The sequence below is a fragment of the Mercenaria mercenaria genome, chromosome 7 (genome assembly GCF_021730395.1).
Source record: "Mercenaria mercenaria strain notata chromosome 7, MADL_Memer_1, whole genome shotgun sequence".
NCBI classification, from domain to species: domain Eukaryota; kingdom Metazoa; phylum Mollusca; class Bivalvia; order Venerida; family Veneridae; genus Mercenaria; species Mercenaria mercenaria.
In genome coordinates, this window is record NC_069367.1 from 38001995 (window position 1) to 38016270 (window position 14276).

The 14276-nt window shown below is 35.5% G+C and overlaps 1 pseudogene; it reads left to right on the top strand.

Annotated features, from left to right (window-relative positions):
- The first annotated feature begins 649 nt into the window (after window positions 1-649).
- Window positions 650-14276, top strand: part of LOC123544213 (kinesin-like protein KIF13A) — an 80279-nt pseudogene continuing 66652 nt past the window's right edge.

Here is a 14276-nt window from a genome sequence, read left to right on the forward strand (position 1 = left end):
TCACAAATGTTGTCTCTAAAGTGTTCACAAGCTTTTCCATTGATCTGACCTACTGACCTAGTTTTTGACCCAACTTGACCTAGAGATCATCAAGACTAACAGTCTGACCAAGTTTCATTAAGACTGAGTCACAAATGTGGCCTCTAGAGTGTTCACAAGGCAAATGTTGACGGACGATGCACGACAGACAATGACTGGTCACAATAGCTCACCTTGAGCACTTCGTGCTCTGGTGAGCTAAAAACCAACAGCAAACAAAATGTGAATTAATAGTCATAAAATAATGTTACAAAAGAATTAAAATGAGAATAAAAAAATATGGAACTGAACCAGTCCTACGGTTACATGTATGGGAGTCAAATAAAATTATCGCACTACATTACACCAGTGTAAAACTCATTGGTTGACTTTGTTGCTAAATTTAGTTAGTAGAAATATTTTTGATACTTTTTTCATACAAGATTACAAAACTGCTTGACAACTAATGAGTGTTTAGTAAATTATTCTTACCTTATTCATTGGTTATCAGCTTAGCATAAAAAAATATGCTGTGAATTCTGCAGCTGAAATACTGCACAATTTTAGGAGCACAATAATAATTATTGACGCCTCTTATAATGATAATATTTATAATTTCACAGGGTATAAGATGGAAAGAAAAGATAGGAACAAATTTGGAGGGGGGCTTATTACCTATATTAGGGATGATCTTCCATTTAGAAGGATGAAAGACTATGAATGTGAACAAATTGAGTCCATGTGCTTTGAACTGTCAATGGAAAAACGTAAATGGGGTATTCTAGGTGTATATAAACCGCCAAATACAAAAGATAATGTTTTTATGGAGAATATTGCTTCTTCATTAGATAAATTGTTTTTAACCTATGATCATATCATATCATTAGGAGATTTTAATTTTGATTTTAGCAAGCCAGATAAATGCAAACCACTTGTTCAAATATGTGATACTTATAACCTGACAAATGTTGTTAAAGGCCCGACATGTCACATGAAAAATCATGACCCTTCAAATTTGGATGTAATTCTCACGAACAGCACCAGCTTAATTTGTAACACTGTAAATTTTGACTGTGGCTAGAGTGATTGTCATAATTTTATTGCCACTACAATCAGGGAACAGTGTATTACGGCTGAACCTAAATATGTAAATTTCAGATCCTACAAAAATTTCGACCAACAAGTTTTTAATAAAGATTTATCATAATGTACCTTTTCATGTCTCCCATGTTTTTGATGATGTTGATGATATTTATTGCGCAAACAACATGTTATTACAAGAAGTAGTTATTGAGCATGCCCCAGTAAAGCAGACCAAACTCAAGAAGAAATCCCCTCCTTTTATGAACGGAGAACTTAGACGTGCAATATATATTAAAAGAGAGCTTAGGAACTCCTTTTTTAAGTAAAACCAAGGGAAATTGGGAGAAAGTTAGAAAACAAAGAAATTTTGTAACAAAATTAAAAGAACATCAATGCAGATATATTTTTCAGAAAGATGTGGCGGGGGGCCAAAATCCCAAGCATTTCTGGCCGACTATTAAACCTTTTCTGTCAAGTAAAAGTACTTCTAAAAGTGACGCACATATTATACTTAATGAAAATGATAAACTTCTTACAGATCAGAAAACAGTTTGTAATGTTTTAAATGATTTCTATGTTAATATTGCAAAAATATTGGAATATATATTAGTTAATAATAGTCATCCTAGTGTACAAGCAATTTCTACCAATAATCAAAACATCGAAACATTTGAATTTAAACCAGTATCTGTCGTGGATGTGCATAGGCTCCTAAAGGATGTAGATGGAAAGAAGGCCACTGGCATTGATAACATACCACCAAAAATAATTAAAGCCGGAGCAGAATCACTTGCAGAACCCATTAAATGTATTATTAGTAAGTGTTTTGAAAAAAGTAAATTCCCTAATGTTCTGAAATTAGCCCAAGTTTCACCTACTATCTTTAAACAAGAGGGCCAAGATGGCCCTAGATCGCTCACCTGAGAAACACACCATAACACACCATAACAGTGTAAACATGTTTGACCTAGTGATTTCATGGAAAAAAATATTCTGACCAATTATCATTAAAATTGGAGCAAAAATCTTGGGTATAAATAAGTATTTTCTTTGATTTGACCTAGTGACCTAGTTTTTGACCCCAGATGACCCATATTCGAATTTGACCTAGATTTCATCAAGGCTATCATTATGACCAAATTTCATGAAGATCAGTTAAAAACTACAGCCTGTATCGCATACACAAGGTTTTTCTTTGATTTGACCTAGTGACCTACTTTTTGACCCTAGAAGACCCATATTCAAATCTGACCTGGATTTTATCAAGGCAAATCATTCTGACTTAATTTCAGGAAGATCAACTGGAAAATACAGCCTCTATTGCATACACAATGTTTTTCTCTGATTTGACCTAGTGACCTAATTTTTGACCCAAAATGATCCATTTTCAAACTCGGCCTAGATTTCATTAAGGTTATCATTTTGACTTAATTTCAGGAAGATCAATTGAAAAATACAGCCTCTATCGCATATACAAGCTTTTCCTTTGATTTGACCTAGTGACCTACTTTTTGACCCCAGATGACCTATATTCCAACTTGACCTAGATTTATTCAAGGCAATCGTTCTGACCAAAATTCATGAAGATTAATTGAAAAATACAGCCTCTATCACATACACAAAGTCTTTCTTTGATTTAACCTAGTGACCTAGTTTTTGACCCCAGATGACCCGTTTTCGAATTTGGCCTAGATTTCATCAAGATAATCATTCTGACCAAAATTCATGAAAATTAATTGAAAAATACAGCCTCTATCGCATACACAAGGTTTTTCTTTGATTTGACCTAGTGATCTAGTTTTTGACCCCAGATCACCCATTTTCAAACTCGGGCCTAGATTTCATCAAGATAATCATTCTGACCAAAATTCATGAAGATCAATTGAAAAATACAGCCTCTATCGCATACACAAGATTTTTCTTTGAATTGACCTAGTGACCTAGTTTTTGATCCCAGATGACCTGTTTTCAAACTCGGCCTAGATTTCATCAATATAATTATTCTGACCAAAATTCATGAAGATCGATTGAAAAATACAGCCTCTATCGCATACACAAGGTTTTTCTTTGATTTGACCTAGTGACCTAGTTTTTGACCCCAGATAAACCATTTTCAAACTCGGCCTAGATTTCGTCAAGGTTATCATTCTGACCAAATTACATGAAGATCAGTTGAAAAATACAGCCTCTATCGCATATACAAGCTAAATGTTGACAGACGACAGACTGACAGACATCGAGTGATAAGAAAAACTCACCTGAGCATTGCTCAGGTGAGCTAAAAAGAAGACCTTTTCCAGAAGAAAAACTATAGGCCTGTAAGTATTCTGCCAACACTCTCCAAAATCTTTGAACAGTCTATAAATCAACAACTTGTTGTTCATTTTGACACAATTTTTCATAATTTTTTGGCAGCATTTAGATCAAATTTTGGTTGTCAAACTACTCTCTTAAGACTTATTGAAGACTGGAAGAGTGCCTTGGACAGGGGTGAGTATGTAGCAGCCATACTCATGGACCTGTCCAAGGCATTCGACTGCCTTCCTCATGACTTGATTGTGTTAAAACTCAAGGCCTATGGCCTGTCAGATGCAGCTGCGGAGCTGATGCACAACCACTTGACAGACCGCAAACAAAGAGTTAAACTCGGAAAAGCTTGTAGCGATTGGGTGACTATAAATAACGGTGTTCCTCAAGGGTCAATACTAGGTCCTCTTATTTTCAATATTTTTGTAAATGATATATTCTACTTTATTAAGAATGCAACAGTTTACAACTATACTGATGACAATACTCTCTCTCATTGTGATTCGAATGTCTCAACTTTGAAAACTGTACTAGAAAATGAAAGTGGTATTTTAATCAACTGGTTTAAAAACAATTTAATGCAGGCTAATCCTGACAAGTTTCAGGCGGTTTGTGCTGGTAAGTGGACAGCAGACTTAGTAACCTCTTTCAAAATAAATGAAACAGAGATAACCTGTGAAGAAAATGTAAAACTATTAGGAGTTGAAATTGATTCCCTCTTAAATTTTGATTTGCATGTCTCAAACATCTGTAGGAAAACTGCAAGACAAATTAATATTCTAGCAAGATTAAGTAAATTCTTAAGCCAAAGTACTAACTTTTTGATTTATAGAAGTTTTGTTCGTTCAAATTTTAACTACTGTCCACTAGTATGGCATTTTTGTAGCAAACAGAACACTGAAAAGTTAGAAAAATTACAATATAAAGCACTGAAAATTGTTTATGGAGACTACAACTCATCATATGAAATCCTGTTAAATAAAGCAAACATGCCAACACTCCATATAAACAGATTAAGGCAATTAGCGATTGAGGTCTTCAAATGTTTACAAACATTTTCACCCATATATGTACAGGAACTTGTATCTGTAAACTAGTCTTATTATTCTTTCAGGAATGTAAATACGATAGAAGTACCAAGGGTTAGAAGTGAAACATACGGTAAGAAAAGCTTTCGGTTTGAAGCGGCCATGGTCTGGAATAGTCTGCCGAACGAGCTGAGAACAACAATTGATTTTGGTGAGTTCAGACGATTGATTCAGACCTGGAGCGGCTTCAAATGCAAATGTTCAATGTGCTTCTAGTTATTTTTGTAGATCTTTTTTTGCTTGTTTATAGTGGATTTTTTCCCCATGTTTCAGTTGCTTTTTTCCCCTTTTGTGTTGCTGCTTCATGTTTTTTCTGATTTTTCTGATTTCGCTTTTGTTGCTGGAAACTAGCTTGTTATAGCTAATATTTACATGCTTGTGAAAACCGACCAAATAAAGATTATCTTATCTTATTATTTTGTTAAGGAATGAGTGCATATTTCTCAATAAAAATCTTACAGTCTTTTCATTACATACATATCTACACATATATATAGAGATGGTACCTACCCAAATAAATCAAAGGGGGACAACTCTGAATTGATCAATAAACTGAAGCCAACATTAAACATTGATCAAAAGTGAAAGAAAAATCAGACAGGTTCTTTTTCAAACAACTTATCAGGCAGACAAAATGACCTACATTTGTTTAGATCTCTTTGTATTCAATATACAATATGCACGCTTTTCTCATGACTTACACTGACAGTTATTTTGTAAGTTGTAGTGAGGCCCTGATAGAAAGTTTAGTACTACATGAAGGTTATATAGAATAATGCATACATTCCTTTGAAGAAAATTAACGACATTAAGAAACGTTATTAAGTTTTGATCTTTTAACCAAAGTTGTTTATTTATTGTTCTCAATGGTGATACATTGGTTTACATAACATTTATTTATCAAAATGTAAAATGTATATATCCAACAATGAGAAATAACAAAAAAAAAGTTAAATTGGTGTAGCAGTGTGTATATAATGTATATAATTAGTCTACGATATCGATTGTCCGATCAGCTCAGTTGGTAGAGCATCTGACTTGCAAGCAGAAGGTCGCAGATTCGAGTCCTGTATCGGGCTGCACATTTTCCGCTCCTATTACATTGGTGCCGTGAGTGTGGTGACTAGCCTTGGGATCCTAGAGCTAGGGGGAAGCAATGGCTGGGTTAGTCAAAAGAATCTGAGTTTGTCTTTTAAAAAAAGGAGGGAGGAATGTAGCAGTGTGTATATAATGTATATAATTAGTCTACGATATCGATTGTCCGATTAGCTCAGTTGGTAGAGCATCTGACTTGCAAGCAGAAGGTCGCAGGTTCGAGTCCTGTATCGGGCTGCACATTTTCCGCTCCTATTACATTGGTGCCGTGAGTGTGGTGACTGGCCTTGGAATCCTAGAGCTAGGGGGAAGCAATGGCTGGGTTAGTCAAAAGAATCTGAGTTTGTCTTTTAAAAAAAGGAGGGAGGAATGTAGCAGTGTGTATATAATGTACAAGCAGAAGGTCGCAGGTTCGAGTCCTGTATCGGCCTGCACATTTTCCGCTCCTATTACATTGGTAACACAAAAATTTATTGTCATCAAATATAATTACAATGTTTTACGGTAGTGGTTGTAATTACTACATTTTAAGGCAGTTGATAGGTAATGACTCTATGTAATGTATTTTAAGTAATTCTCAGTTTAACCATTCTCTGGAGGGAACTAGCATGATCATTTGCTTTCCTTGAAAAACGAATAAATGCTGAAAAAGCATATGGAGGTTACTTTATTTGATAATTTTCGTTACAGGTCAACTACCCTAAACAAATTAAAAGGTGTTTTATTTATTGTTGAAAACAAAGTAATCGGATAATTTCAGATATCAACATTAATTTAAAACTTATACTGTTTACACAACTTGAAAAAAGGTTTTTATTTGGGCCTCTCATTTACAAATATATCAATAATTATCACCTGAATTGAGTGCATTCAAGAGTGGAAAATATTGATGGTAAAATGGTGTAGGGGTTTGTTTACAATATAAAATCTTTAATAACTTCTTTAAGGTACATTTTTGGTATGGTTTTGGTAAGCTTATAATAAAGAGCATGTCATTCTTTTTCACTCAGAATTTTTTCGAGCGTTTTAGACTCTTGGCTAGTCTTTGAATTTGACTTAATTAAAAGACAAAAGAAAGTTCAGTATAGGCTCTTTCAAAATGTTGAAAGTAGAGTAAACTTACCGTATACTCTATTGAATTTATTTAGCTGTGGGAGCTTTTGATATAGACTATAACTGGGGAAGTCCTAAAATCTTTGAAGAACGGTCAATACAAGAGTTGTCCATTTTGCTTCAGATATTTTGAAAAAGTCATTTTTTAGATATCAAACATTTCTATTTTTGACAAGGAGAAGAGAGAAAGCCATAGATATATTTAGAAAATTGGTGCACTTAGCTATCAATTCACTCTGAAAAAAAACCTATAAAGATGAATTTGAATTTTTTAGATACCATCTCTAATATATACATCAAAGACATATTACAAATCTGTTCTATACCCAGAATAACAAGAGGACCATGATGGTCCTGAATCGCTCACCTGTCCCCACATGACCCAGTTTTAAACCGAGTATGATGTCGTTTTTCTCTATTATTTGACATTGTGACCTAGTTTTTGAGCTCATGTGACCCAGTGTTGAATCTGACCTAGATATCATCAAGATAAAAATTCTAACCAATTTTCATGAAGATCCACTGAAAAATATGGCCTCTAGAGAGGTCACAATATTTTTTATTATTTGACCTACTGACCTAGTTTTTGAAGGCAAGTGACCCAGTTTCGAAACTGACCTAGATATCATCAAGGTGAACATTCTGACCAATTTTCATGAAGATCCATTCAAAAGTATGGCCTCTAGAGGGGTAACACGGTTTTTCTATTTTTAGACCTACTGACCTAGTTTTTGACTGCAGTTGACCCAGTTTCAAACCTGACCTAGATATCATCAAGATGAAAATTCAGACCAATTTTCATATCAATCCCATGAAAAATATAGCCTCTAGAGAGGTCACAAGGTTTATTTGTTATTTGATCTACTGACCTAGTTATTAAAAACACGTGGCCAAGTTTCGAACAAGACCTAGATATCATCAAGGTAAACATTCTGACTTACTTTCATGAAGATCCATTGAAAAGTATGGCCTCTAGAGAGGTCACAAGGTTTTTCTATTTTTAGACCTACTGACCTAGTTTTTGACCGCAGCTGAACCAGTTTCGAACTTGACCTAGATATCATCAAGATAAAAATTCTGACCAATTTTCATATAGATTCCATGAAAAATATGGCCTCTTAAAGAGAGGTCACAAGGTTTATTTGTTATTTGACCTACTGACCTAGTTATTGGTGGCATGTGACCCAGTTTCGAACTTGATCTAGATGTCATCAAGGTAAACATTCTGACCAATTTTCATGAAGATCCATTCAAAAGTATGGCCTCTAGATGGGTAACACGGCTTTCCTATTTTTAGACCTACTGACCTAGTTTTTGACTGCAGTTGACCCAGTTTCAAACCTGACCTAGATATTATCAAGATGAACATTCAGACCAATTTTCATATAAATCCCATGAAAAATATAGCCTCTAGAGAGGTCACAAGGTTTTTTTTGTTATTTGATCTACTGACCTAGTTATTAAAAACACGTGACCAAGTTTCGAACAAGACCTAGATATCATCAAGGTGAACATTCTGACTTACTTTCATGAAGATCCATTGAAAAGTATGGCCTCTAGAGAGGTCACAAGGTTTTTCTATTTTTAGACCTACTGACCTAGTTTTTGACCGCAGCTGAACCAGTTTCGAACTTGACCTAGATATCATCAAGATAAAAATTCTGACCAATTTTCATATAGATCCCATGAAAAATATGGCCTCTTAAAGAGAGGTCATAAGGTTTTTTTGTTATTTGAATTACTGACCTAGTTATTGATGGCATGTGACCAAGTTTCGAACTTGATCTAGATATCATCAAGGTGAACATTCTGACCAATTTTCATGAAGATCCATTCATAAGTATGGCCTCTAGAGAGGTCACAACGTTTTTCTATTTTTAGACCTACTGACCTAGTTTTTGACTGCAGTTGACCCAGTTTCGAACTTGATCTAGATATTATCAAGGTGAACATTCTGACCAATATTCATACAGATCGCATGAAAAATATGGCCTCTAGAGAGGTCACAAGGTTTTTTTCATTATTTGACCTACTGACCTAGTTTTTGATGGCATGTGACCCAGTTTCAAATTTGACCTAGATATCATGAAGGTGAACATTCTGAATAATTTCATGAAGATCCATTGAAAGGTATGGCCTCTAGAGAGGTCACAAGGTTTTTCTATTTTTAGACCTACTGACCTAGTTTTTGACCGCAGCTGAACCAGTTTCGAACTTGACCTAGATATCATCAAGATAAAAATTCTGACCAATTTTCATATAGATCCCATGAAAAATATGGCCTCTTAAAGAGAGGTCATAAGGTTTTTTTGTTATTTGAATTACTGACCTAGTTATTGATGGCATGTGACCAAGTTTCGAACTTGATCTAGATATCATCAAGGTGAACATTCTGACCAATTTTCATGAAGATCCATTCATAAGTATGGCCTCTAGAGAGGTCACAACGTTTTTCTATTTTTAGACCTACTGACCTAGTTTTTGACTGCAGTTGACCCAGTTTCGAACTTGACCTAGATATTATCAAGGTGAACATTCTGACCAATATTCATACAGATCGCATGAAAAATATGGCCTCTAGAGAGGTCACAAGGTTTTTTTCATTATTTGACCTACTGACCTAGTTTTTGATGGCATGTGACCCAGTTTCAAATTTGACCTAGATATCATGAAGGTGAACATTCTGAATAACTTTCATGAAGATCCATTGAAAGGTATGGCCTCTAGAGAGGTCACAAGGTTTTTCTATTTTTAGACCTACTGACCTAGTTTTTGATCGCAGTTGACCCAGTTTCGAACTAGACCTAGATATCATCAAGATAAACGTTCTGACCAACTTTCATAAAGATCCCATGAAAAATGTGACCTCTAGAGTGGTCACAAGTAAAAGTTTACGGACGCACGTACGCACGGACGGACGACGGACGCTGCGTGATCACAAAAGCTCACATTGTCACTTTGTGACATGTGAGCTAAAAATGACAGTACTTATATAAATTAACATGAAAACATGCATTAAAATGACATAATTTCACCCACCTGACATAAAAGTTAGAATATCAGAATGTAACTATTGACATAAAATTCTGACAACAAAATCATTGACATTTCCGGTTCCATGGTAACTTAATGGCAAATAAAAACAAGTATGTGATAAGTACAATTTACACTTATTAAAACTAACTTCTGTTTTTGTTTTGCATATTTTGAGGTATAACAGCAATTGTTAAGCAATAAAGCCTTTTTTAAATTCACTTTTACTATAAAACATAAGCAGGTTTGTTGACATGATGATGTATGGGACAATTACAACACAGTGACTCAACACAAGATTCCAGATATTACTGTAATTTGAAGCATTGTCTGTCTGTCTGTCTGTCAAATAATTTGCTTAATATCAAAATATTTTCGTAAAAGCAAGAAATTGTTCATATTTATTTGTCAATGGCCGCAACTAATTAGCTCATTTCTACGTAACAAACGTTTCTCAAACAGATTGATACTATTTATTATTTGTTATCGTCAGACCCAGGCTAGAGTTTTTTTTATCGTCATTCAAGCTCTGAGATGAAAAATACATTCAGTACAGTATCTAACCTAAGGCCACCTATTTCCTTCAATTTCTAGAAAGGAAATTACATATTTAACATTGATTAGCTATGCTCTTGTCAAATACGTTTATCCCAAATTGGGAAAAGATGTCATCCCGAGGGAATTTATTGTTGTTTTTCTGCAGTATGATAATATTTTCTGCTCCATTTTAAAAGTGCTCTGGTTTTCTTGTGTGATCTGATTTCCAGGACTTAACAGCATTAGGAATCTTGGAATGCAAAATAAGATTCAAAGCATTAAGAATTTAATCAGTCTTTGGAGAAAGGCTGGATCAAATTAATTGGTATTTTGAACAAATCCTAAAAAAAGACATGGCATTTTGTTCTGTTCTTATTATGTCTCCCCCAGGAGACATATTGTTTTTGCCCTGTCCGTTTGTCCGTACGTCACACTTCATTTCCGAGCAATAACTGGAGAACCATTTGACCTAGAACCTTCAAACTTCATAGGGTTGTAGGGCTGCTGGAGTAGACGACCCCTATTGTTTTTGGGGTCACTCTATCAAAGGTCAAGGTCACAGAGGCCTGAACATTGAAAACCATTTCTGATCAATAACTAGAGAACCACTTGACCCAGAATGTTAAAACTTCATAGGGTGATTCGTCATGAAGAGTAGATGAAACCTATTGATTTTGGGGTCACTCCGTCAAAGGTCAAGGTCACAGGGGCCTGAACATTGAAAACCATTTCCGACCAATAAGCTAGAGAACCACTTGACCCAGAATGTTGAAACTTCATAGGATGATTCGTCATGAAGAGTAGATGACTCCTATTGATTTTGGGGTCACTCCGTCAAAGGTTAAGGTCACAGGGGTCTGAACATTGAAAACCATTTCCAATCAATAACTAGAGAACCACCTGACCCAGAATGTTGAAACTTGATAGGATGATTGGTCATAAAGAGTAGATGACCCCTATTGATTATGGGATCAGTCCGTCAAAGGTCAAGGTCACAGGGGCCTGAACATCGAAAACCATTTCTGATCAATAACTAGAGAACCACTTGACCCAGAAAGTTGAAACTTCATAGGATGATTGTACATGCAAAGTAGATGACCCCTATTGATTTTGGGGTCACTCCATTAAAGGTCAAGGTCACAGGGACCTGAACATTGAAAACCATTTCCGGTCAGTAACTTGAGAACCACTTGACCCAGAATGTTGAAACTTAATAGGATGATTGGTCATAAAGAGTGGATGACCCCTAACGATTTTGGGGGCACTCTGTGAAAGGTCAGGGTCACAGAGGCCCAAACATTGAAAACCATTTCCGGTCAGTAACTTGAGAACCACTTGACCCAGAATGATGAAACTTCGTAGGATGATTGGTCATGCAAAGTAGATGAACCCTAAAGATTTTAGGGTCACTCTGTTAAAGGTCAAGGCCATAGGGGCCTGAACATGGAAAACCATTTAAAATCAATAACTTGAGAACCTCTCAACCCAGAATGTTGAAACTTCAAAGGATGATTGTTCATGCAGAGTAAATGACCCCTATTGTTTTTGGGGTCACTCCGTTAAAGGTCAAGGTCACAGGGGCCTGAACATTGATAACCAGTTCCGATCAATAACTTGAGAACTACTTGACCCAGAATGTTGAAACTTCATAGGATGATTGAACATGCAGAGTAGATGACCCCTATTGATTTTGGGGTCAGTCTTTTAAAGGTCAAGGTCACAGTGGCCTGTTTATGTTAATTTTTTTTGGAAATAACTTGAGAACCACTTGACCTACAATGTTGAAACTTAATAGGATGATTGGACATGCAGAGTAGATGACCCCTATTTATTTTGAGGTCACTTGATCAAAGGTCAAGGTCACAGGAGCCTGAACAGTGACTTGAGAACTACTAGGCCACGAGTGTTGAAATTTAGATGGATGACTGGACATGCCAAGTAGATGATCCCTATTGCAGCCAACCATCAGTGTCTGTTTGACTTTCGCTCCTGACCCCTATTGACTTCTTGCCTATAGGACTTTGCATTTGGGGAGACATGCGCTTTTTTACAAAAGCATTTTCTAGTTTCCTGTTTCTGTACATTGACTTGAAGTATGTGACAAGTAAATTTGAAATTCTGTTTGTATTGCTCAGACACTGGTTAGTCATGAAAGGTCCTTTATGTCAATGAAGTATGCACATGGAGAAAAAATTAAGTTCGTGTGAAGAAACTTTTCAGTAGATGTTGGCAAAAACATAGGCAGATGCAGACAAGTAACCAGTCGCCATTCAATGGCATTGTCAATCAAGAAATCAGTAGACCAATAATAGGATTATATTTTGTATATAAATAATTGCTCCTGATTTCATCTGAACACTTTGCTACAAAACCTTGGAAAACCAAAGGTGGAGGATGCCTGCATTGGTGACTTGTCAGTTGGTAGGTAGGGGTGCATTAAGTTGGAATTAGTGATTGGGTAAGTGGGTATAGATAGAATGCTTTAAAGGAATAGAGATTATATATAAGGTTGGCCTTGTAATAAATTTTTGAAGTAGGTATGATGTGGGTAAGTAAAATTTATTGGGTAGGCATAGAGATATTTTTAGAGAAGAATGACCCATTTAGAAGACTTGGAAATACATATTGACAGGTTAGACCCATTTAAAAGACAAAGTTGACAAGATTGACCCATGAAGCAGACATGGAGATATATATCAAGTATATAAGGATGATCTTTTGTGTAGGCATAGATATACTTATTAGGTGGACACCCTTACAGAAGCAAGCCTCTGTGGCGTACATGTTGCATATTTGCTGTGTATATGCCGCGAACACAGTAGTACACCAGAGGAGTACATTTTACATACACCGCATGCCGCGTACATGCTGCGTACTGTTTCGAGGAGTACACAGCATGTACGCAGGAGGTCACTAGTACACTTCAAGTACGCAGCACAGACTCTGAAAATTTAAGAAGTACACTGCATGTACGCAGGAGGGACTTGTACAAGAAAATAGTACACTGCATGTACACCGCAGATACTTTGAAATTTGCGCAGTACACTTCATATACGCGGGAAAGACTTGTACAATTTCTTTTTGCATTTATACTTAGTTTTTTTTTTATAAGTTAAAGTCTGAAGTAAACTTCATATATGCGGGAGGGACTTGTTCATTTTCTTTTGGTGTTGTTAGGATTTGTACATTTTTTTTTTGGAAGCAAGAACTTGATTTCCGAGTAACTTTTATCTTAATAGCATAGAATAGCAGATTACCGGTTAGAATAGTTCAGATTACCGGTATTCTGAACAATGAAAATTTGCCAAACTATTTGCAATGTTCATTTGTGAAGCTTACATCTTAGTGATTTCTGAGCTGCACCTTGCATGCAGTGTAAAAATATATTCTTTTTCATTTTGAATTAATCCTGGGCTTTCTAACTTGGTATTAAAGCTTATTTGAACTTCATTGCATTAATTGTGTATACATGAAATTATTTTAAGATAAGCCTAACAGCACCGAACTTTAAAATAGTCTCACTGTTATTTGAATACTCTTATACAAAACACCATTTATCATGTTTTAAAGGCTTATGCTTATTATGTTACTCATTAGGCCTCATCAAATTAAAAAGTTGTTCATCAATTTGCCGCTCGTATTTTTCGGTTAGATCAGTTAGCACGACATAATAGTGAATTTGGGTAAAATAAAGAGTTTACAGGATTCTAGGCTATCTCATAGGTTTCTTAGGAATACGGAACTTTCCGTAATTCTTAGAACCGGAGTAGGATTTGGTACGTAACGTAGCCATTTGCTAATTGCGTCCATTGGATAAAAATCAATCAAAATTTTTTGGTGCGCTACTTTTTAGGACAGTAAAAGTGTAATGTGCTTATAAATGTAAAATTGGGGTTAATTCTTCAGATGGATTTTATCAAAAGTCTACTACGACATGTCTATAAAATATACACTTATATTTAGTGCATTAAAGTTGTTTCCCCTTGATGCAGTTACGCCATT